This window comes from Dermacentor silvarum, chromosome 2, assembly GCF_013339745.2.
Source record: "Dermacentor silvarum isolate Dsil-2018 chromosome 2, BIME_Dsil_1.4, whole genome shotgun sequence".
In the NCBI taxonomy this organism is placed as follows: domain Eukaryota; kingdom Metazoa; phylum Arthropoda; class Arachnida; order Ixodida; family Ixodidae; genus Dermacentor; species Dermacentor silvarum.
In genome coordinates, this window is record NC_051155.1 from 143,599,806 (window position 1) to 143,624,242 (window position 24,437).

Sequence of the window (24,437 nt, forward strand, 5' to 3'; positions counted from 1 at the left end):
CCGGTATGCGTCACTTTCCTGTGCACAGCAAACGAGAGCTTATTTCCGGTTCGGCCCACCTGGACGTCGAGGAAGGGAAGGCTGCTGTCGCACTCGTATTCTGCGGTAAACTGTACTGCTGCCTCTATCGAGTTGAGAACACGCAGGAGCCGTGGGGCATCATTCTTATTTAGGATGCAGAAGCAGTCGTCCACGTAGCGGACGAATATCTTGGGCGTGGGAGCGAAGTCGGCAAGGGCCTTCTGTTCAACTAGCTCCATGACCAAATTGGCCGTAGTAACGGCGATGGAAGCGCCCATGGCAGTTCCGTGGATCTGCTTATAACAGTGCTTGCGGTAGGTGAAATACGTGTTGCTTAGGCAAAATTCTAGCAGCTCGCAGACGTCCTGTACCTCCAAAGGTGTGCGCTCTGCGAGCGTTTCGTCCGCCAGCAGGACCTTCGTGCACACCGCTACGGCCAAGTCGACAGGCACGGAAGTGAAGAGCGCTCTGACGTCGAAGGATACCATCACGTCTTCTTCATCCAGGGAAATGTCGCGCACTTTTTCCACGAAAGCTGACGAATTGGCAATGTGCGTTGCTGTTTTTCCGGCGAGTGGGCCCAACACTTGGTGTAGGTAACCCGAAAGTCGGTGCAGCGGCGACCTTGTGAAGTCGACGATGGGCCGTAGCGGAACGCCTGGCTTGTGTACTTTGGGCAGGCCGTAAATTGCAGGTGCAGACCCATTGGTACACAGGAGACGATAGTAAAGGTGCTTGTGCTGCGGCACAAGCACCTTCAAATATTGGAGAGTATCTTCAAAATATTGGAGAGTATCTTCTGCAGTTTCGTTTGAAGGCTTGCCGTGGGATCTTTTTGTATGGTTACGTAAGTATCCCCGTCCAAAAGCAAATCCGTCATCTTCTGATCGTACTCACTTCTGTTGAGTATTACGACGGCATTTCCCTTGTCCGCAGGAAGTATGGCAATGGAGAGGTTGTTTCGGAGGCCCTTGACGACGTCTTTCTCAGCCGGTGAAGGCCGAGCTTGAGGGTCGCGTCTCCGCCACTTGGACAGAACACCGATAGCGCGGGTACGAGCTTCGTCTCTTACTTCGGAAGGAAGCTGTCCGACGGCTCGCTCCACGGCGCAGACCATTCTCGTCGGGTTGGGTGAGGCACCAGAATTGAAGTTCAATCCCTTGCGTAGAACGGCAGCTTCAGAAGCAGTAAGCTTGTACGAGGACAAGTTGAGAACGGCAGCTTTAGTTTGGGCGGGCTGCTGCGGCCTGAGTGCGTCCAATTTGCTTTCTTGCGACTGTCTGCAATTGCGTTCCCTTAGCGTCGCCATGAAATTGGCGTGAAGCTGTACGTCGGGGAAGTCCGTAGCAATGACGTGTTCGAGCTGACGCCTTGCGAAAAAAGTCTCGGTTTCCAATTTCTTGATTTTCTGTCGGCTTTCTTGAGTCCGTGTTGACACTAATTTCTTCTTGGCTTGTCGGATTATCTTGTGGCCCCACGCTGACGCTACCGGTGTCTTCAAGCAATTAGACAGCAAGAGCTACCCTGGTGTTGTCTACAAGATACCATGCGCAGACTGCAGCTGTAGTTACATCGGCGAAACTGGCAACTTCACCAGAAGATTAAAGGAACATCGGAGGGACGTCTGCAACAACAAGAAAGCGTCGAACGCACTGGCAGAGCACGCCGATAATCACGGTCACTGCATCAATTGGGATAACGCCACTATAATAGCCAAGGAGAAGAATCCGGCCACAAGACTACTATTAGAATCAGTGTTTATTCAGACCACGGAGGACACTATCAACAGGACAGATGGCAATCTCCCTGCCAGCTACACCCGCTCATTACGTCACATTTTAGTAAAAAAGCGACTTACGGCTCTTGCCTGCTTAGTGTGAACAAGGAACCCGTACGGGTCCCGAAACGTCTCTGTGTATTACTTTGACTTGGTCAGTGACCGCATCTTCTTCCTCATCATGTTACCTGACCAGACGAACTTTCGTCGAATTCTTGACTACAGAGTAGGAGATGTTGTGGACTTTATTGGGGCAGGTGTGTATTGTGGAAGACATGCCACAAAACAGGAAGGCAGGCAATGAGACTAGACAACAGGGGCAAACGCCATGTTGTCTAGTCAGATATGTTGTCCTCTTTTGTGCCATTCCCTCCAAAATGGTTGATGATGCTTCGAGCGCCACCTTTAGTAAAGTGTATGTACTAAAGTGCTGAGGTGAGACGACTAGCTTTGAAATCGATGACAGATATGTAGCCGTCTTCGGTCCTTCCATTGGTTCATTCACTGTAGCAACTGAGTCAGTGTAGACGGGAACCTTCGTAACGTTTGGCAGTGTGTGACAGACTCAATGGCATCATGTCTGGCTTGTAGCTCAAGTAACAACAATTCTAACGTTTTGGTATATAGGTGCTTGTATATATTTTGAGCACTGTTCAAAACTTCCCTCGTCCTAATCTGTACGTATCATCACCATTGGCGGCGTCGTCCCTTTCTTTCCAGACGGTTCGATAAGAAAAGGCTGTCTCACAAGTCGTGCAGGTGGGAAACCTGTCCCACGTTCTCTCGGCGTTACTGGCTCGAACACCGCTCAGCTCGCCGCTTACCTATGAAATTTTCCGCCACGTGCCAATCCGAAACAACCTGGATGAAACGACACCCACGTATCTGTGCGACCGCCTGCGTTCAGATGGGTCATAAGCAGTCGCCAGGACGACTCGGTAGCCTTCGCCGGAATCCACGAGGTTGACGTAGAGTGACAGCTCGCCAACAACATGCCAGTTGCTGTAAGAGGTGGGACAACTTGGAAAGATATCTCAAAGTCCGTTCACTCGTATCGGACATCACTAAGACGTGGTTCCTAATGATGAACAAGACCTGACCTGAATGAGGTTGAGGATGTTGCAATGTGCCTAATTCCTCAGAAGGGGAAAAATAGCTAATCATATGGGTGAAAGAAAGAGAAAGACAGCTCCTTACTGAAAGGCAGAAAATTCTGCTGACGTGTAAATTCGCCTACATGGTACTTTGGAAGGGGCAGGGGATGAAGGATTATTAACGGTGTTCCGAGGACAGAACGGCTGATGCACTCTATAGAGCAGATTAGGGCAGAAATAGAGCCGAAAATGGGCACTCTATAGAGAAGAAAATAGGCCACCTCTTCGTGGCCTATTTTAGTAACCATATAGGCACCAAGGTAAGAGAGAAGCCGTCGATGATGGTGCAGAATTAGGTAACATGTTGAAATCAAGAAATTTTGACACTGTTGCACTGAGTCGGCTAACATACGACAGGTAATTAGAGATTGCTGCTAGAGGCCCATGTCTTGTAGTGAACATCAAAAAAGTGATAATGATGAATATGACGAATCTGATACTTGATTCTGGTATGACTTGGGTAGGATATCTGTGCCCCTCGCTGAACAACTACCGCATCCGTGTACAGCACGCAGTGGCTCTGAGGGAAAGCACTCTGACCTGTGTGAGCTGGGTGTTGACACTGGCCAAGCGTGGATGACTTCTTCAGGGTAAGAGATATCAAGTGCTCGTTATAGTGGCATGACGATTGGTGCGGCGTTTAGTTTGTCAGCCCAAAGCCCGACTTTTCATTTTACGAACTTCGGACACGAAGGTAAAAAAAAGCGACGTATATTGTGCATAGTACGACATCTAAAAAGAGGCAAATAACGTCCTATCCAGGACCCAAGCAAGAAAAACGACACAAGCAAATAGAATCATTACAACTGTGGGCTTAATAGCAGTGGTCCCACAAATTGCCTGTGCACTCTTGATTCTTTATATGCACACTAAGCCATCATCCCTGATATTACATCCCTTTTTCCCTTACCCGTCTGTTTTCTGTTCAACACGCCATCGGCATATATGGACTATATTACAAAATCATTGAGGCACATGCACTTTATATTCAACGTAGCAAATTAGGGCGAAAAGAAAAATTGTATAACGAAAGCACAGAAGCGAAATATATGGTTTCAATCTGCATTAGCATGCGTTCTATTTGGTTGAAAGCATCCTCAGCAACCGGTCCCTCTTTAACTTTTTTTCTTTTGCTCCTTTCGAATATTGCGAATGCATGGAAACAAGCCAGCGCTTCTTTTCGAGGCATTCTTTGTTTCGTGAATTATCCCTAATTGGCTCGGTCTTACTCCTTTTATTTTATGATTTGGCCGAAATTTGTGTGTTTCCTCTATGCTGGTGCTGCCATGTCTCAGAGGCTGATTTTACTGAGCTCATCGTTCGTAAGCGTCCAACCGAAATTTTAAGGCCACCTTGGCTAAAAATTTCGCCAGGGGTGCTATGCAGGATGCGCCGAGTTTGGCGAAACTCGAGATCTTCACGAGCTCTGACGACGCCCCAAGATGAAAGAACAAATAGTAACAAGGCAATGTTTGTCCGTCGGCACGCCTACAGTTTCATTGGTTTATCTAGATTCACTCTGGGTGGCTATCATCTCTTGGGTGTTGCCATATGGGCGGTCGACAAACTGGGGATGACGTGATCATACGGTCGGTGCATGGTCGTGCCTTCTTTCACTTTGTCGTTCCACCGAGTGCATTACAGGCACAAGCAAGTTATAAAATAAATGCATTTAGTACAACAATATTAGTCACATTAATGTGGGTTATAAGCATATTAAGGTTTACAAGATGTACACCTAATGCGTATTAGACTAATTTGTAGTTTAATACGTTTCGCGTTATACCACGAGGGGACGCTCGTCCTCCTCTTTCTTTCTCTGGATTCGATTGGCGCGCCTCGCTACGTACTTGCGCTAGCATTTCCGAGCACCGATTGGTGTGCGCCGGGTTTTCACACTGCGCTTTTAACAGATCGCTCGCTGCTCGCGCTAAAGAAAAGCTGCGAGTAGGGTGCCTCGATGCGCGCGCCCGCGTGCATCGAGGCATCCCAGCTGCTCTAGCTGCGAGACGAAGTGAGCGCCGGCTAGTGCCTAAGTGGTTAGCCGCACGCTTACCGTGTAAGCACTCAGGAATTCCGGGAAGCACTCATACAAAGGTCAGAAAACTACGCTTTATTTTCTTTTACGTTGCGATGCACCTTCATACTGGCAAGCGTCGAGCGATGGCTTCTAACAACCGCAGGAAAGAGTCTTTATACTGGGTAGCCCGAGCGATCCGTGGTTTCTAACAAGCGCGAGAGGGTCTTTGCAGCGCACGTGGCCATTGAGTGCCACCACATCCATCCCAGGGGGACTCCAGCATCGGTGCAGTTACCCTGTACCCATCGCTGACGAGGTGGAGCTTCACTTTTTGAGAATAACATTCTATTTTTTTTTTCTTTGCGTGTGAACGCCAGTGGTGGGGTCCACAAAGTTCACGCTGTGGTTGACTATCTCCTAATGCAGATTGAGGCATGCCCCTTAGCATCCACTAAATTTGGGATATATTTGTATGCGGCCAATTCGTCACTATGAATAACGGTCCCCGGTTGAACATTGGCTGCAATAATGGCGCCTAGCGTCACCGCCTTTTGTCGGTCGACCTTGAAAGTCTCAGCACCCCTCTGGTCACGCAGAACATGCCGAATACCCATGGACCATCATCTTTAACACCCCCGTAATTTTGGCGGCTCGGCGGAAAGTTGTCACCCGACATTAGGCGGCCTCGATTGTACTTTTGCTCACCGCGAAGACACTCGTCAATTTGCGCTATTTACCCGGGGCCACAGAGTGGAGATTGCGCCAGCAGCTCGTCCCTCGCGAACTTACGGGGGTAGTTCCTCCTGTCGGCGATGGCATGCTTCGATAGAGCAAACAAGTCGCCGGTCCTCTCCTTCAACAGCCATATGTCTACGGTTTTGGATCATGCAGTACGTGAACCAAATCATTTGCCGCCTGGAGAGGTGGTCGTTCGGACGGCGGAGGCGGTCCGTGTTGGCGAAGTAACTTCCTTCGCCTCTCTGCCCGTGCAGTGCAGCCGTACCGTGTTAACTGCGAAAACTGATTTCGGCAGCTCTTTCAGCGGAAGTTAGACCGGCGTCCAGTCTGAGCCTTTCAATATAATGTGACCACTTCGCCTGCGCAGGTTGGTTGGTCCGGATGGAACGCCAGTTGCTCGCAGGTGCCCAAGTACTCTGATGACGACGCCGGACCTGGCCTGGGGCTGGGGCGCGATGAACGAGCAGAGCTTGAAACAAGAGAGAGCCGAAGCGATCGCACAAACTTTTCCTCCGCAGCCTAGTCACACCACGCTGTGCTCGGAAAACATAGTTTTCCCGCCACGCTGTCTTCGCAGACGACGGCCTTCGCCTAACTCGTCACACAGCCAGCGCACTGACGTTTTGGAAAGGCAAAAATGACGCGAAACTCTACGTCGGTCATGTAGGGGAACGGGTCCAGACGGCCATATTGACGCTTACTGCCGCTGGATGCGATGACACAGGCTGCTGCTGCCGCCGCCATGTTCACGAGTTCAACTCGAGGGGGGTTTCGCGATGTACGAGTTTGGTACGAGTTCGCCTGTCAATCAAAACCATATAGGTCACGCCCCGCGCGAGGCATGTAACTTTTGTGCGCGCCCACCACGGTTGGGTCACGCCCAACTTATTTTTCGTCAACCGCGACGTGGTGCGGAACTGAGAGGCATTAATTAACAGTCTTGACCGGCGAATTAAAACACGCACAACGCACTGTCATCGATGATGTACTGAGTACCGCTATTCTAAAAAAAAAACGTCGACCTTCGCTGGTTGATGCATATATCTTCTTGGGCTGTGATGGCCCCACAACACGGTTCATTGCCTGCATTGTGGCGACGTAGCGCACAGCAAATAATTATCGGCAGGTCACTGTAGCTGCTTGCAAGGCGTCGATGCGCCGCGGTGGACGACGATCCTGAGCAGTAGTTATATAGTGTTTTCCAACGACAACGTATCGCAGCTGTCATTTTGAAATGGCTGCTGTGTCATTAGTTATGTATTGGAGTCGCAGTGTCGCAAACACACCCAGTGCGATGGAATTCCTTCATCACAAGCACGGCACACTAAACAAGTGCAACACCTTCCTGGGTTCGAAGTCCAATTTCCTAACTGCACGCAAGAGCCCTCACCCGCCAAAATGTGATTGCTGCGCTGTCGTTACGATATTCATCTGCGATCGCTGTTAGCTCAGCAGCAAAGGGAATCGGCAAGCGTATTGGAGTGAAGAACACACTCAAACTCTGCGTATACATGCGCACGGAGGCACCTTCACTGGGCAAGCAGTGACAATTAAGCGATGAATTGTGTCACTGGGCAGCACGCTTTTCTTCGCACTACATCGCGGAGACATCGCGCACGCAGATAAACAAGTGCATTTTCACTGTGCTGCGCACTACGGACCCTAGAATACCGCACAGCAATTTCGCAGCGACAGCCGTTGCCCCCGTCTCTATGGCTAGAGCGTCGTTTCAGTTGGTAAAGCGCCGGCCTTAGTAGCCGCCTCAGTGAAAGCACCTGCGGTGCACAACCATGCCGCAACGCCATGTTGCCATTAACCTAATAGACAGGGAATGGACAAATCATTGTCATGACTGACTTTATGCGTCATTATCGCATCGATTTTATCGAGAATAGCCCTGCAGCGCCCCTGGCGACTGCTCCCCGTATGAACTCCCTCGTGCGTGCGACCCTCTAGAGTGTATCCGCTTGTAAGCTTTCGCCTCACTGTCGCCACTCGCGGCAAAAAAGTGCAAAATTTAATAGTTTATTCGATGTCCGTTTGTCATCACAAATTTATAGCATTCAAAACGAAAAACCGATACTTTAAGAAATAAAATGTTTGTTATTTTATTTGTTGTATTTCAATGTATTCGATTGAGGGAAAGTGTAGGTGCAAGAATGCACTGCATGGGCCTTGTTGGCATTCGAGAGAGGATAGAAAGATATTGCTCGAAAGAGGAGGCATGCGCTTGGTGCGCCCGAGAAAGGCATGGCAAGCGGCTCACGGCAAGTGTGCAGATAGACAGCGGGACAGTGGCGGTATTGCTAAATTGCGATAATACGTTGATAACAATACGCGGCGCTGGCGCGTTTTGTTGCGCAGTCCTCTGTGCTTGAAGCGCGGAAGAACTGTGCCGCGCAGGGTGCGCTCATGCTGTCATGCACGGATTTATCTCGACATTTCGTTTTGCCTGCTGTTCTTGCACGTACCTTGCTATCTCCGTTCACTGACTGCAATCGAGCGAACCCGGGTAAAACTCGTGCGAACGAGAAACTCGGCGCATCCTGCATGGCACCCCCGCATCGAGATTCACAGGAATTTTCTCCTAAGAACAATTCCAACGTACGAGCCTTTGGTAAAGAGCTGTAAATAAACGGTTTACTTAAGCTGAAAATAAATTCGGAAATTTTTTTCAGACAGGACAAATGTTGGAAATGCACATTTGCAAGAAAATTGCAGGCACGTTAGTATTAGGAACACAGGAAATGGAATGTGACCTTTTGAAAAAAAGAAAAAATAGTAAATTAATTAGATTCTGATGGTTTACGTCCTAATCCCCCAATTTGATTATACGCACGCCGTAGTGGGTGCTCTCTGGAGTAATTTTGACAACCTAATTGATCTTTAACATGCACCGAATGAGCAGCACACTGGCGTTCATGCACTTTAACCCCCATCGAAATGTGGTCGCCGCTGCCGGCATTTGATCTCGTCACCTCGTGCTTAGCAACGTAACGCCATATCCCCCAAGCCGCCACAGCGGGCAAAAAAGGAATATCTGAAGCACACCTAGTTCCATATACGGAGAAAAAGTGGATTTCAAAGTCACAGTCATCGACTCTAGCTTTGTTCTACGGGCACTGCTTTACTATTCCCGCGTAGATTTCTGTTACACGGGCAAAGTAATATAAATCCGCAAATATCTTCCATGAATGAGCGTCAAAGCAGCGCACGCACATGCAATAGAGGAGCGGCGGTGGAAAGTAGTCTTCAGTGAGGCATACTGACACGTACAAAAAAAAAAAACTAGAAAATTTCGCGCCCCGGGACCAATATTCTAAATGGGGAACTTTAAAAGACCTTGGTAACTCAAAGAACCTTTGTCTTTGCTGACGGAAAACTTCAAATCTGTCAGTGAACCATTAAGATGATTAGACCCGCTGCACTCACGACAGGAATACAGCATGAAGCCCTGTTATACACTCTAGGACACGTTACAACCAAGCAGAGAGCAAGATAAAATCAAATTAAATAGAGCGCGCACGCAGAGTATCCATGGCGCGCGTGCTTTCACGGAAACAACGGTTTTGCTATAGAGTGCACTGCTCCTTGTGTAGTTGTAGCTCCGGTTCGAAGCCCCGTTTCAAACACTGCTGACAGGCACCATGCACCTGTCATACAACCGTGAGAATATGGTAAACATTGCACCATTTAATTTTATTAATCCCGTCTTAAGAAGATAATTCAACTAGAACAAAAGTTCGGCCACAGCGTCGTTACACCAACCTTTTTCTGAATGTTCAAAATGAAATTAACTCTCAGGCAATATATGAGGCGCAAACAAAAAATGATGAGACGTTAACTAAGGTAATAGCGATGATGAAACAACTTTGATAACGGTTGCTGTTCTGTTCAACAAGTACACACACGTATATATGCCTCACGTGCGCGTTAGTGCGCAGGGGCCAATGATACTAATCATTGCTTTGTTTAAATAAAAGTAAATAGATGAGTTGTTGGCGCTGTTTGCAGGTGACCGTAGCGTTTTTCTTGGTTACTGATAAAAGATAAATGTTAAAGAAGAATGTCTAAATTCTGGCGCTATCTAATCTTTGAATAAAAGAGAAGAAAATGTAGCGACACTGCGGTCGCAACTCTTCCTCAACAAGTTTCAATTAAAACAAAGTCTGCGGATGTATGAGATACACAAACATATCTCTTGCAGGCGCACCAATGAATCTCTCGCGATCAAGCACGCAGCTATGGAGTCCGGTTTCGTTCCGCACGCCAGCGTTTTCAAATCGTTGAAGGGCTCTCCTTGATTTATTATTGACTGCTTTAATGGTCATGGGTCCAACACCTTGGCGAATGAAGAAGGGCCACGTGACTCAAGTAAGCGGAGTTCCTGTTCGAAAAAAAATCAAATTTATTATATTCTGGCATTTTACTTGCGAGAACCATGATCTGATTATGAGGCACGTCGTAGTGGGGGACTCAGGATTGATTGTGATAACCTAGAGTTCTTTAACGTGCGCCTTAATATAAGCAAACGAGCGTTTTTGCATTTTGCCCCGTATAAATGCGGGTGCCACGGTCGGGTTCCAACCCGCGACCTTAAGCAGCGCAATGCTATAGCCACTATAACCACTAAGCTACCGGAGGGGGCGTTCCTGTTCCACGGAACGACTATGTGTAATGTGCTTGGGACAGTCGTAAAGTCGGTGATGTACGGCTCGTCGTCGCAGCCACACGAACACGCAGCAGAGGACCAACCGCCCAATTCCAAACGGGAATCGCTTGTAGTCAACAGTTCGGCGGCGAAGGCTGTCGTGGAAGCTGAAGCTACAGTTGGCGCTAAAGGTGTAGGCCAACTGCAGCTCTAGCAAGTGTCGGCTCTCTGCGTGCGCAAATTGCATAAGTGCTCGTACCACACTTGTACAAGACCGAAAGCAGGTGCTACCACAGAGTATACTCCCGAAAGAGTACGCATAATAGTCACGAGAACTGGCTGAGTTATGACTGGTCCAATAGCCTGTCTGAGTAAAAAGAACAGCGTAAAATGAGGCGACTAGGTGGGTTTGTCGGGGAATGACGACACAGTGATCGATGCGTGCTTAGCTATATGGTATAGTCAGGACGTTCGTTAATTAGAAACCTCAGCCCTTATCCGCAAAATAGCTCTTATGATATAATGGTTCGTAAGAGCAAATTCAAGTGAATCGGGATGCTGGGCTTATCATTGGTGGCCGGCCAAAGGAAAAGAGCACTTACGAACTAACAGCTTTGTTAATTAAGGACCTACATATCGTCACTCGACGGCCATTTCTTGTCTCTAAAGCTCTGTTTCGAAAGAACTGAAGTTCCCGCACAGCCAAGCATTTTCTTTTCATCTTTTTTGCCCCTCCCATCATTCCTTGTGCTCTTATCCATTGTTCTTGCCGTTTCGTTCATATCTGTCCTCCTACTGATATCTTTGTGCCATTCAATTGTAAATTCAATGCAGTTGATCTTTGCGAGTACTTTTATTTTAAAGGAATAAAAGTGTACAACTTTTCCTTTGGAATAGTATCGCTCTTAAGCGTGCTCTTGTGACAGTAGTTCCTTGCACCAACTATTATAATGCACATTCTGAAGGCAATCATATTTCCTCACACATAAATAGAGAAAAAAAATTAAAAAAGGACACACCGAAGCGGGGCGTTGCTGCCTCCATTACCAGCGCTAGCTGTTCCTTTGCTTGACTTTTGTAACAACTTACTTTGCATCTCCTTGGTATGACTTGTTGCTGTGATCTTGATGTTACTGTGGTAACCATCTACACAGCTCAAGACAGCCCAGGAGCCGCTTCCGCTGGTAATGAAAGCACCAATTTTCGGATTCGACGTCTTTTAAAACATTTTTATAGACTGGCTTTAAACATAGTGAATGACATGCTTTGTGTTCCTTTTAGTTTACTGCCGTATAGTTTTATTATTTATTTTTAGTAGTCTAGTTGTAGTTGCAGTATACCTATATATTCTCTGTGCTACATGTATGGTTCGTCAGAACCAAATTTTGGTGTTCCCCACTATTGGGAAATAGCGAACGTGCTACGCCTGGAAATTGGTCAAAATTTGAGTTTTGTTAAGTTATCATTCGACAAAAAAAGAGGAAGAAAAATGGGTGGAAGAGGCAAGAAGACCACGTTAGTGGCAATTGAACAGTTTTTACGATAGGTCCGTGGTATCGATAAAAGAGTGAATCCTGACACTTAACGTAACCGGGAGCGGAGAAATCTCATGCCTCAGCAAACAAGCCGGAGGTGTTCTGGGAACTGTAAGAGCGGCAATAAACGTGTAAAAGAAATATAGGAGGCGTAGTCGCCGGAAAATGCCAGTAAATGTGGACCAAGCCAAAGGCACATCTCGAAAGTTGTGAGTGCCCTATCAAGAGCAATTGTTGGTAGCTGCGGGCGCAACAAACACGCAACGCGAGGCTGATCGAAAGAACCGGGCTATCAATGTGGTTATTTCTATTTCCTTGCCACGGTATCACCGAATTCTATCTCGATCCAAGCGCCGGGCTGTGTATGTGTGCGCTGTCTCTGCATGGTGTTTTGGAAACGGGAGGTTGCGCTGCGGTTCTGTACAGCGTTCTCTCGTTTCCTGATTGAGTTTCCGCCATGCACTTCAAGCCAGTGGAACCGTTCGCTTTACCGCATTTCAGTATCATTCCTTGAAACGTGTCTCCCGTGCCGGTTGCGCTGTTGCGCTGACTGTCGTTTTCATCGGAAAAGTGCCGGCGTGGCGGGAAAGTTTGGCCGCTCTATCGGCGTCGCGGGGGAGAAACTAATGCGCTCGCCGTTCAGCTTTTGGGTTCCGGCGTTCTCTTCCACTGCCTTGACGCACGAAGTCGTTTATTATCATCCGCCAATTTTTTTACAACTCTGCTTTTCGCACATTGTGCAGGCAGCTGCGGTTGTGCCAACTCTCTGCTTTGATTTTTTTGTTATAACAATGGTGCTGTTCTCAGGGGTATCCCTTCCGACGAATATGTGTCGTAACCATGCGTAGAGGCGAAAAAGTTGCTGAATCGCTGCAGGGGATTCATGAAAGAGAATTAATGTTGATTTGGCTTTATTGATGATGCAGTTTTACGTAATGTCCTCCGAGTGACGCAGGACTGTATAGTGCTTGTGTCTGCTCAGAAAAACACATTTACCTATTGCAGGGTATCTATATTGAACTGAGAAGGCCTTATTAATTTATTGCCTACGCCCACCGTGCAGTATTGTTAAAACCAATCTTTGCTAATCAAAAAAGACAAATTTACGCACCCTTAGCCGCCACGCAGGTAGTATTTCGTACTTGCAAGATGTTGAAAGCGATCTCTATTATGTTAAAAGTTCGCCTAATTACCTGCTTCAAATGTTTGCTTGTGTTTGCCTTGTTTATGGTAATTTGATGTTCTCTACTTTTGCCCCCTCCTGCTAAAGCCATATAATAGGGCTGCACTATGTCCAAACAAACAAACAAACAAATTAAGAAGAAAGGGAAAGAGAGAGAAGGCAGGATGGTTAACAAGACGTATGTCCGCTTTACTAAAGTGCAATGGGGGAAGGGGCTACAGGGACGCGAAGCAAGAAAGAGGAGGCGAGAAAGAGCAGTAGTTGTGCCCATACGTCAGCGTGGGCACTAAGCCCAATACCAGTCGCAGAGACCTGTAGACTTGAAGTGCTGTAGTAATGCTCTCGTTGCTTTCTGCGTGACGGACGTGCACGGACGTGCACGGACATCTACCCATAGCCCTCTAGGACTCCACTTGTCCCACCCCAGTTACGTAGTTACACAGATTCACTGATTATGTCGAACTTTTCTTGCATCCCGTTTCTTTCCGCATTCCACGCATCCTTTTCTTTCTTTTTCTTGCCTATCGCGCCGCGCTGGAAGGGAGTTCCTGTAGTGTAGCGATGACGAATGAGTGCCCTCAGACATTCAAAATCGACGTATGTTGCAATCAGATGATAGTGAATGATGATATGGATCGGATACAGCACAGTGGTATAATTTACATATTCATTTCAATCAGCAGGATGGCAATTTGTCCTACCGGACAAAACTTCCCGTGGTATGCATCTGAAGCTGCTGAAAAACTTAAAAGGAAACTTGGCGCACCAGCATTTCATTAATACCTTCTAAATTTAGTGGCATCTTCTTTGCTACTCACTATCGTGCGACGTTCAGTGATGTGCTCTGCGAATTAGTCTCAGCCATTTGGATGACAGGCTGCTCTCAAAGAAAAATATCCTGATATCTTGGTCGAATCACTGTTGCACTAACGGCAGGAGGAGGACAGAGAGGGGAAAGGTAGGACAACCAGCCCCGTGTCCCGTTTGATACCCTATACGCAGGGAGAAGGGAGTAAGGGATGATTGGATTGGGATTGGAACAAACTTTATTTGTGCCTGCAGTTCGGCGCTCGCGCGCCCCGACGAAGGCCTACGTCGTCTACGGGGTTGCCTTTACTCGGCGCGGGTCCCCACTCGCCGTTGCCGGCTCGCTGGGTCCCTGCCTTTCGAGCGCCCCGAGGACCTGCTGGACTGCCCAGAGCTGTTGGAGCTCTTAGCTCTTCGCGGCTGCCTTGAGCCGCGGCGGGATCATTCTTGATCTTGCTTCCTCTGTGTGTTTGATGCAGTCACACAAGAGGGGCGTGTGATGTGCCGTCTCCCTCCGGCAGACCTTACACTTGTCGGTCGGGTATGTCTCGGGATACATGCGATGCATCAGTGCCGGGCTCGGTAGCGATCCGATCTGGAGCTGTCTCAGTAGTAAAGCCTCCGCTCGACTCAGCCTCGGGTGCGGAGGTGGGAGAGTCCTTCGAGCCAGGCGGTAGGCCTTCATGATGTCGTTATACTCCGTCATGCGGTCCTTGACTCCAAACCACGTCGGACAGTCTGTTGCTGGGGCGCAGTTGGTTAGCGCTCGTGCCGCGGCGTGTGCCGTCTCGTTGAGGTTGTCATTGCATTCCGACGCGTCACCCGCGTGCGCCGGGAACCACTTGATTCTCACTTTTCTGTCCTGCATTTTGGTCACTCGCAGTACCCGCTCGGCCTCTCTTGCAAATTTGGCCTTTGGCGAAGTTTCGTACCGCCTGTCTCGCGTCACTCAGCACCGTGTGGCAGTCTGCGTCGGCGATGACCAGGGCGATGGCCTCCTCCTCCGCTTGTTCCGCTCCGGCGCTTCTCATGCTTGCTGCCGTCCTCGTGGAGCCGGTTGGCGCCTCTTTGACGGCCGCTGCAAAGGCGTTCCGTCGGCATTAGGTCGCGTCCACGTACCGCGCGTTCTCATCGTTGGCGTGCAGGTCGATGAGAGCCTTGGCCCTCGCCGCTCTTCTTCCCTTGTTGTACTCAGGATTCTGTTCTTGGGTATGGGGTCGATTCCGGTCTGGCGTCGGACCTCTTCGGGGACGGGGAGTTCATCTCCGCCTCGTTCGAGCGTTCTATTCGCAGGTCGTCCAGTATCTTCCTCCCGGCTTTGGTCGTGGACAGCAGCTCCAGTTGAGCGGTCCATTACGCTTCGGCTATTTCTTTGAGCATGTTGTGTATCCCGAGTTGTAAGAAGCGGGTCGTGCTCGTGGACTCGAACAGGCCCAGCGCCGTATTGTTCGTTCTTCTGACGATCATGTTGATTTTGTTGCGTTCGTGTTGCAGTCATCGGTGGTGGGCTGCGACGTACGCGACGTGGTTGAGGATGAAGAATTGGACGAGCCCGATTAGGCTCTGCTCTCTCATGCCAGCCCTCCGGGACGTGACTCGTTTGAGGAGGCGCGTCGCGTTGCCCGCTTGTGCCATGAGACCAGCGATGGTTTCACCGTTTCTTCCCCCTTCCCCTCCCCTCCCCCCTTCCCCAGTGTGGAGTAGCAGGCCAGAGCAAACTAACGCTCAAGCCGACCTCTCTGCCTTTCTTCAAATAAACCTCTCTCTCTCTCTCACCGTTTCTTCCACGCTTTTCGATGACCATGCCTAGGATCCTGATTTTGCCGATCACGGGGATTTGAATGCGATTAGGATCTTTTCGTACTCGCGTTGTCTGGTCTTCCCTCTGCCATTGTTGGTTGATGGGAGTATGAGGAGTTCCGATTTGCTCCGCGAACATCTCAGTCTGGTGCCTTCCAGCTGGTCTTCTATCGATTGCGACGACGGCTTGCAGTGCGCCCTCGAAGTGGGTGTCACTGCAGCCGGTCACCGAGAGCATGATATCGACCGCGTAGATTGCGTGCCTGACATCTTCGATGTCCTCTAGCTTCTCGGCTACTTCCGATCATTACCAGGTTGAACAGCATCGGTGAGATGACCGATCCCTGCGGTGTGGTGGTGCAACCGAGCTTCTTCTCTTGTGTCTGTAGGTCGCCTGCTCGTAGCTCGGCGGTCCTATCCGTGAGGAAGTACTCAATGTAGTTGTAGGATCTTTCGCTCATGTTGAGCTTGGAGACTTGGGAGAGAATCGCCGAGTGTTTCACCTTATAGAAGGCGCTCTGCAGCTCGGGCCCCAGAATTGCCTTGTTGTCACGGGCACTGCCGCCGTCATCGATGATTTGGAATTTGAGCTACAGCTTCGCGTCCTGCGTGCTTAGATGCTGTCTGAAGTCGATCACCGTGTCCGGGTACAGCCCTTCCCGTTCCAGGTAGTCTTCTTCTGAGCAGGACGTGCTCCAGCACCTTGCCCAGGCAGGACATGAGCGAGATGCCGGAGTATATCCGTGTCCGGTGGCTTCCCCGGCTTAGGATCAGGATGGTCTTGGCTGTCTTCCACTGCTTCGGCAGCGCGCCCGATCTCCAGCACTTGTTGAAGTATTTTGCTAGGTTCTCAATCGAGCCGTCGTCGAGGTTCTCGAGCGCTTGTTCGTGACGAAGTGCGGGCCAGCCGCCGGCCGGCTATTGAGGTCGTGTAGGACCGCGGAGACCTCCTCGACGTCGATGTCACAATCGAGCTTCACGTTGGGTAGGCCGCCGTACGGCGCGTGTTGTTCGGTGGTTCTAGCTGGCAGGTATTTGTCGTTGATGCCCCTGGTGACTTCATCGGGGCCGTGTACCGAGACCGCCCGATGTTTGAGCTTGGCGAGTCTGTCCATTCAGTGCGGCTTCGTCTTCGTTTCGTCGAGCAGGTGCCGCAGCAGGTTCCACGTCTTCCCGCTGTACATCTGCCCGTCTGCCGCGTTGCAAATCTCGTTCCACTGCCGCGCGCATAGCGCGCGGCAGTGATCCCTGGTCACTCGGTTGAGCTCTGCCACCTTCTTTCTGAATTTGTGGTTAAGCCGTTGTTTCTTCCATCGATTGAGTATCGACTGTTTGGATTCGATGAGATGCGATAGCGGGCTGTCATACTTTGTCGATCTGCGCTTCCGTTTCAATTCCTTTGGTCACGTTGCGTACGCTCTTGGTGATTTCGGCCGTTTAGGAGTTGATGTCTTCGATCTCGTCGTCACCGTCTCTCTTCTGGTTTCTGGCGTCTCGGAAGGCATCCCAGTCTATCCATCTGTGTGTTCTGATGCTGGTGTCGTTGTGTTCCGGTATGCTGATTTACACGATGGTGTGGTCGCTGCCGAGGTCGGCCCCCGTGTTTCTCCCGGTGATCGCGCCCCAGAGGTCCGGAGTGGTGTCCCGGGACACGGAGTCACCGATTCTCCGTCGGATGCGTCGAGTCCGTGAAGATGGTGAAGTCGAATTCCGTGGCGTCTTGGTACAGGTCGCGGCTCTTTGCTGTGTACTTGTTGTAGCCTCAGGCTGGGTTCATCGCGTTGAAGTCGCCGCACACGATCAGCGTGTGGCGGCCCGCTGCGGTGCTGGCTCTGTGCCGTAATGTCTTAAATTTCTATTTTCTCTGCGATGAGTTTCTGTAGACGTTGAGCAGAAATATGCTTCCTTTTCTCTTCTTGCCCGGGATGATTTCGGTGAGTGTGTGCTCGATCCTGACGTTGTTGTGCAGCTCGTGTTCGACCAAAGTGAGTCCCTTCTTGACCAGGGTGCACAGACCTCTGCCATCGGGCGGGCCCTTGTGCACTCTGTAACCGGGGAGGAATGGTGCGTCGGTGAGTGTCTCTTGCAGTAGTATCACGTCCAGCTTGCGTGCGGCATGTCCGATGTGCTGTTGGATGACTGCCTTCTTCCTTCCGGGGTCGTGAGAGTTCCACTGCCAGGCTGTTACGCCTGCTGCTGCTGCTGTTGTTGCGTCGGCAGCCATGATTGCGTGGACGTGTACGGGATTCATTGGTTGCGTGGATGTTGCGCGAAGAGGGGCACTAACGTCGGGGTGGCTCACGATCGGCTGTAGGGTCCTTTCGATGTAGGCGAATCTGTTCCTGTTCTCGGCTTGGTAGGTCTCCATTGTTTGTTTTAGTGCTGTCACTGCTGCGATGTTCGCCGTGATTAGCTGTTCGAGTTTGGTGAATCTCGCTGCGAATTTGGCTTCGAGGTTGCTGATGCGATCGTTTTCTGTTTGCTTGCGCGTGGCCTCGACGGCTCGCTTCTTCGGTGCCGGTTCCTCTATGGCTGTTTCTTGGGTGTTCTTGGTTGTTTCCGCGGTCTTGCTTGTGCTTGGCGTGGGTATCTGTAGAGGCTCGTTGTTGCATAGGAACAACTTACGGATCTCGGCGATCTCTTTCGTGCGGTTGTTGAAGATCGTTCGCAGCGCCGCGTTCTCGTGTCTTATTGTCTCGTTGGCTCCTTGCACCTTGTGCATATCGTCTTTCTTTGTGGCTTCGGTCGTTTTCTGCGCGTTCCTTATATTGTTCCTTTTCGCTGCGTTGACCCAGCCCCTCGCTGACGTGATGGTGACCTTTTCCTGTTGAGGCTTATCTTGCAGCAGCTGCTGTCTCTGGAGTTTGGGGCGCGGTTCTTCGATGGGGTCCTTGACTTTCGCGCAGCTGGCGGCTTGTCGAGTGGCGGGAAATCGCTCTCCGACGGCAGCTGGCGTTCGGCCTATTGGCGCTCCCGTTGTCGCTTACGCACTGCGTAGTGGATCTTGTATTTCGCCTTGCACGTTCGGTCTCCGGTCGGGTGTTCACCCTCGCACAACTTACATTTTGGGGTACAGCGATGGTCTGCTTTGGTGTTCACGAGCCCGCAGACGAGCCACGTCTTGATTGTGGAGGTCGGGCACACGTCCTTGCAGTGTCCCACTCGGCCGCGCTGCTGGCGAACGTCGATGTGTTTCCTGTAGAGGCGGCACGGTATGAGGGTGTGTCTTCGTATTGGACGAAGTTCGGTACCTTGGATCCCTGGAATACCACGATCGCGGTAGTCGTGGTGTTCCAGGCTTCTCGCCTTCACATATATTGGTGCAAGGAAAACATTGGTTCGAGGTAATTAGCGCTGCGTAATTGGTCAGCAATGATGGAGCCAATGAGAACAAGTCTGCTCGCCTCGGCGATCGCAGTGCCTCCAGTAAGGGATGAAAAAGTCGCAGTTTCACCTGAAAGGAGACGCATCGATTACGATAGCAAATTAGCAGAGAGCCATACGAAGTAAGGATAGTACTTTTTATCAGCCGTATCGAGTTGTAAACATTCGCGTGCTTACTAAATTAAGAAGCATAGTGTCAGCGCGCACAGGAAACATGAACACATCACACTTTATGACCGCGGACAGTCGCTGTCCAAACGGTGGCGGGAGGAAACGCGACAGTAGCAGCGAACGAAGTCACCTTCGTGCTGTTGTCTATCGCTTCAATGCAAACTGAGCAACGAGAACACATAGCACGCACAAAGCTACGAGCCGCCCACGCACCTAGACTGTGCCCCAACGCAGATCACTCTCAAGATACGGCCGCGTGACCGCGCGCAGCCGCCGCATAGGCAGTTGCAGCCGAAGTAAAAGGGTGCGACTGTTTTCACAACAATTCCGTGCAGGGGCGGGGGCTCGCCTCGATGACGTAACACCATTTTCTTTTTCTTTTTTCCTCTCTGTTTGGCGACGTGGTGGTTTGTGCCCCGCTGCCGCGGCGGAAGCCGTGGTGCCGGGCGCCGACGCGAAGCGGTGGTCGTTGGGGTGTTGAGGAGCGCAGCGCAGCAACACAGCAAATAAAAATAATGCTCCAGTCAGGTAGACTGCTCCCTCCCTGATAGTGAGATTATATTTGGATCATCAAAACAGTGATGCGTTTATTTAGGAATACCATCGACTCCTTAACCGCAGCCACTATTGTGCCTAGTCACCACCAGCCCAGAGTGTTCTCCGTTCCAACGCCGGCGGCGTTGGAACGCCTCCAGAGAGGACAAAAAAGAAAAAGAAAATGGTGATACGTCATCGAGGCGAGGCCCCGCGCCTGCACGGATTTGTTGTGAAAACAGTCGCACCCTAAGTAAAACGTCGCCCTCCTCCCAATGCGTCGCAACGTTGGGTGCCTCGCGCGCGTCGAAAGATGGCACACTTCCTGGCCGCTTTCCTTCCTTTCACGCAGATGAGATTGAGCCGCATCATCGGATCCCCTCGCAGGCACTCACACGTACAGCGTAGGGCACGCGACGACGGCGTTATCGCATTTGGACTTCATACGGAACCTCACGATGATGACGACGGTGACGACGACGAAGACGGTAGTAAATCACCAAGAGTGTCCATATAATTGCAATCGCAATAAAAAAGGAGAGGGAGAGAAGCATTAGCAGTGCGAACACGTGCGGCTGCCCATCACGTCTTCAGTCGATCCCTGAGACCAGCCGATTTCCTAAGTTGAAATACCTTCCACATTCCTTTGTAAGCCTGCTATGCACGGGGCCATGGTCCAAGAATATTTGTCTCGGAAAATGGTCTGCGATCTAGCCCGTTTAACGCAGTCCGAAGACCGTCGCGTTCGGCGTTATAACAATGACAAACACACGGAACATGTTCGATTGTCTGTTCAGAGTTGCACAAGTGACACACTGGGGAGTCTGCATTTCAATAAGAAATACGTAGGCTTTAGTAAAAGCCAACCTTAACCAGAGGCGGCGCCGTAAAGTTGCGCCACTGCTGGAAAAGTGCGACGGCACTTGCAGCTTCAAAGAAGAGTCCATTTTGTGCACGCGACAATTCAATATACTCGGGCTGTTCCAAGAAGTTCGCATTTAAACCAAGACCCATCGCCGCATCTGCTTTGGACAAGGATATGAGAACTGTCTGGGTTTCTTTTTGTGCTCACCGGGCAGCATGATCAGGAAGGTCGTTATCGACGACGCCAGAGTAATTCGGCAGCCATTCAAAGATGATATCATGACCCTTAGATAGGGCTTGATGGAGAACTTATCACCGATACAAAATACTCATCACTTCTTCGTCGTAATGCTGACTGCAAACTCTGAAGGGCTGATTTAGAATTGAAGTATACTAGCCACTTTCGAGGTTGGGTTTGTATGATGTAATTAATAGCCGATTGTATGATGTAATTAATAGTCAGCCAGTTCTGTTGCCGCGTAGACGCCGTCATATGGGACATCTTGATATTGATTGAAACTAGTAAGGCCGGGATGACAACAGCACGTTTAAAGCAGGTGGTGGAGGCTGATCCATTGGTCTATATGTGTGGCTTTTCGCCATACGCTTTGTTTAATAATAGCAGCGCCATCTGCCGTAAGCTTACTGTTGAGTGACCGGTCCCCTTCGCAATTCCAGTAATCGAGACGTACACTTGTGGCTGTCGTTGGCACCACAGGGGCGACAGTCCTTACTGCTGGTGTAAAACCCGGAGGAAGGCAGCCTTGATGAGTCACAAGTTCTGAAAATGGTGAGTATAGTAGTCCAACCAGGAATTTCGCTACAAGAGCACTTGTCTTTGTCAAAGACAAGTCCGAAGACAAGTTCATGCATGATACAAGAGCTGTTTTGCATTCCACCCACATCGGAACGCGGCCACCGCGGCCGGGGTGGAACCCACAGCACCGAGCTCAGAAACGCAACGCCTTACACTGGGCTACCGCGGCGCGTTGCGGACTTTGCAACTTCGACAATTGTCAACTGTGACGTATGCTGAGATAGGGTGGCCTCTAGCGATCATGATTTGTGCTCTATTTGATACATAACGACACAATGTATTGCCATTATCGAAACGAGTTACGTATGAGACCTGTAGTGCAACGGGATTCCTTTTTCGCGCTTCCCTAAGAACACTCGGCGTCATATAGCGCCGCCACCGCGAAATCTGCGCGTGGCCTCCGAGATGCGTGACGCGTCTCTGCATGTGAATGCTGAGAAACGCGTCATGCGGCAACCGGGCTCATCTCTCGCGCTTTTTTTCTGGACACGCGGCGCCATCTAATGGCACTGCCGAGAAGTCCGCGGGTGGCCAGTGAGTCGAGAAGCGGGGTGAGCCGGTGCCTGCGAACGCTGGGAATTGGTCCCTCGTCCATCGCACACTCCGTGTCACATGCTCAACGAACAAAGTTGGTGAGTGGTTCAATGAAGAGGGCACATAACCAGTTCCATTCATGGCGCAGCTCGCTAAAGCGTTGGAGTAAAAGGCATTCATTGAACGTGGCACCAATACCTTGTGCATTTGTGGCGCAGCCTGCTGATGCATCGTGCTGCTGTCCTTGAGGAAACCATGTGACGTGGATTCGATTCCGCTGCATGCCTAGGATAAACTTAAGGGATCTATTTCGCCATTGTGTAGTGGATCATTCCCAGTGGCACATACCTATAGCGTGAGAGACGTTCACTGAAGAGCGGCGCACACCTACTCGCACATACCAAGTGGCCCCAATTGAGATCAAAAGGTTCATTGAAGACCAGCACAGACCAAGTGGCACATACTCAGTGCTCCAAGGCAGAGACAAGGAGTGTTTTCGAACAGCGGTGCCTACCTAGTTCCGCATCTACAGTGACACATGTCGGGGTGAAACAGGTTCGTCGAAGAGGGGCACGTATTGGCTTATACTCAGGGGCAGGTCCGTTTTTTTTTTTTTTTTGGTTTCGAATCTTGGTTTCTTAGCACAGCAGCACGATGCGCTAACCACTCGACCACGGACTACCTAGCGACCAAGGTAGGCGGAACAACGAAAGTATGCGAGTAAAGTGCCCTCAGAATGCCAACGCATTAACACCATTCTATAGGCGTGTAAGAATTATCTTTATCATTATTTTCGCATCCAACTTGCCAAGGCAGTAATAAGAAATGGTGGAAGGTCGAACGGTGAGTTTCCTGGTTTAAGTGGCGGCACCGTCCGACTTATTTTCCAGTGCTCGAGAACAATTCCATTCTAACAAATCGAATAGAATGCCATTATACTTTGAGTGGTTGTAGTAATTCAACCGCTCACTCCTGGCCTCGTGTTCGAGATTGGCTATGGGAAGCGTGCGGTACCTAAAGAGGGCGAGACGAACCGTGGTGGCATCGCCAACGCCGGGCCATGAACGGACGCACCGGCGTTTCATTGTGCAGCCGTCAGCAGCCCATCCCAGTTCGTCGCTTACGTTTACAGGTTATTGCGCGCGCTAACACTTTTTCAATGCCTCCAAAAGTCATAATATTAGCCGTATTCTTCATGCGTGCCACGAATAGATTTTTAGGGGATTCATTGTTGAGAATGGAGAAAATTGCGACGAACCGGCCGCGTTCTTGAAGTACAAGAAGATTGCGAGAGACAGGGGTGAAGTGTTCTGTAGGGGAGGCGCCTGCTACAGATGAATATCAGCCTGAAAAGGTGCGCTGTCACTATACAGGTTTGTAAACATCCCTTCCATCTATACCTGTATGTGAGCTGTCAGTTTGGAAGGTGTCTTCAAACAAACAATATAGACATAGGGTTCATCGTCGTCTCACCGCCAGACGTCGTCGCAACGCCAAACAGTCCGTTCTTTTTGAATTGTAATGGTCACCTCCTGGGCGTCCGTGATAAAAATGTAATCAAGGCAGGTGAGCTCAATTTAACGGCAATTGATTGGAATAACCTCTGTTATGAATGTTCTACTTCGTGTTATACATAACATTGGGTCTAATGTTTGCTCTCAGTCTTGAACAAGCGGTAAAAGGACCTACTCGTGGAAAGTTATGCTAGACATTTTATTTGTTTCCTAAGCGTAATAAAAGATAGGTTCAAACAGAATCTGGAGTTTCAGGTCATAATTAATTTATTTCGTTTGGAATAAAAATGCTAGTAATGATAGTAGACAAGAGTCGTCGCCAATTGTCATGAGAGACTGTAATTGACTTCTTGGAGAAACATCTTGCCATCAAAAATTACAATGTCGTACCATTTTGGGAACTTTATCGGGGTATTACTGAGTACCGTGTCAAAAGTTTTCCATTTAAGAAAATCTACAAACGCCGATCTAATCCATGAATTAATCGTGTCATTATACATACTAAGCGCCATATTAAGAGACTGCGCAAACAGCACAAATCTTCAACACTGTCGAATTAAAGTAATAATTGGTAACAAAAGTTGACAAAGCCAGATACAGTTTCTTTCAATAAAACCTAGAAGAGTATATTAGATCAGACCCCGCCAAATTTTGGCGTTATTTAGGCAGTGGTAAAAGCAACATATCAAAGGTAACTGTCGATAGCATTACTGTGACAAATGGAATAGAGATTGCCAATCATTCTAATAAATACTTTCAGAGCGTTTTTTTGTGATCAATATACGGCGAACTCACGGTCTCGATTGCCGCAACATGTAACAATAACACGTGAGGGAATGCTTGAAATGTTGCTCAATATTAACCCTAAGAAATCTTCTGAACCCGTTGGCATTCCTAACGCATTGGCAACGGGATCGAATCCCGGCCGCGGCG

The 24,437-nt window shown here is 49.6% G+C and overlaps 1 pseudogene; it reads right to left on the reverse strand.

The window, feature by feature from the left end:
* LOC119441125 (uncharacterized) overlaps positions 1–18,408 on the reverse strand; it is an 84,988-nt pseudogene extending 66,580 nt beyond the window's left edge.
* Positions 18,409–24,437: the final 6,029 nt, after the last annotated feature.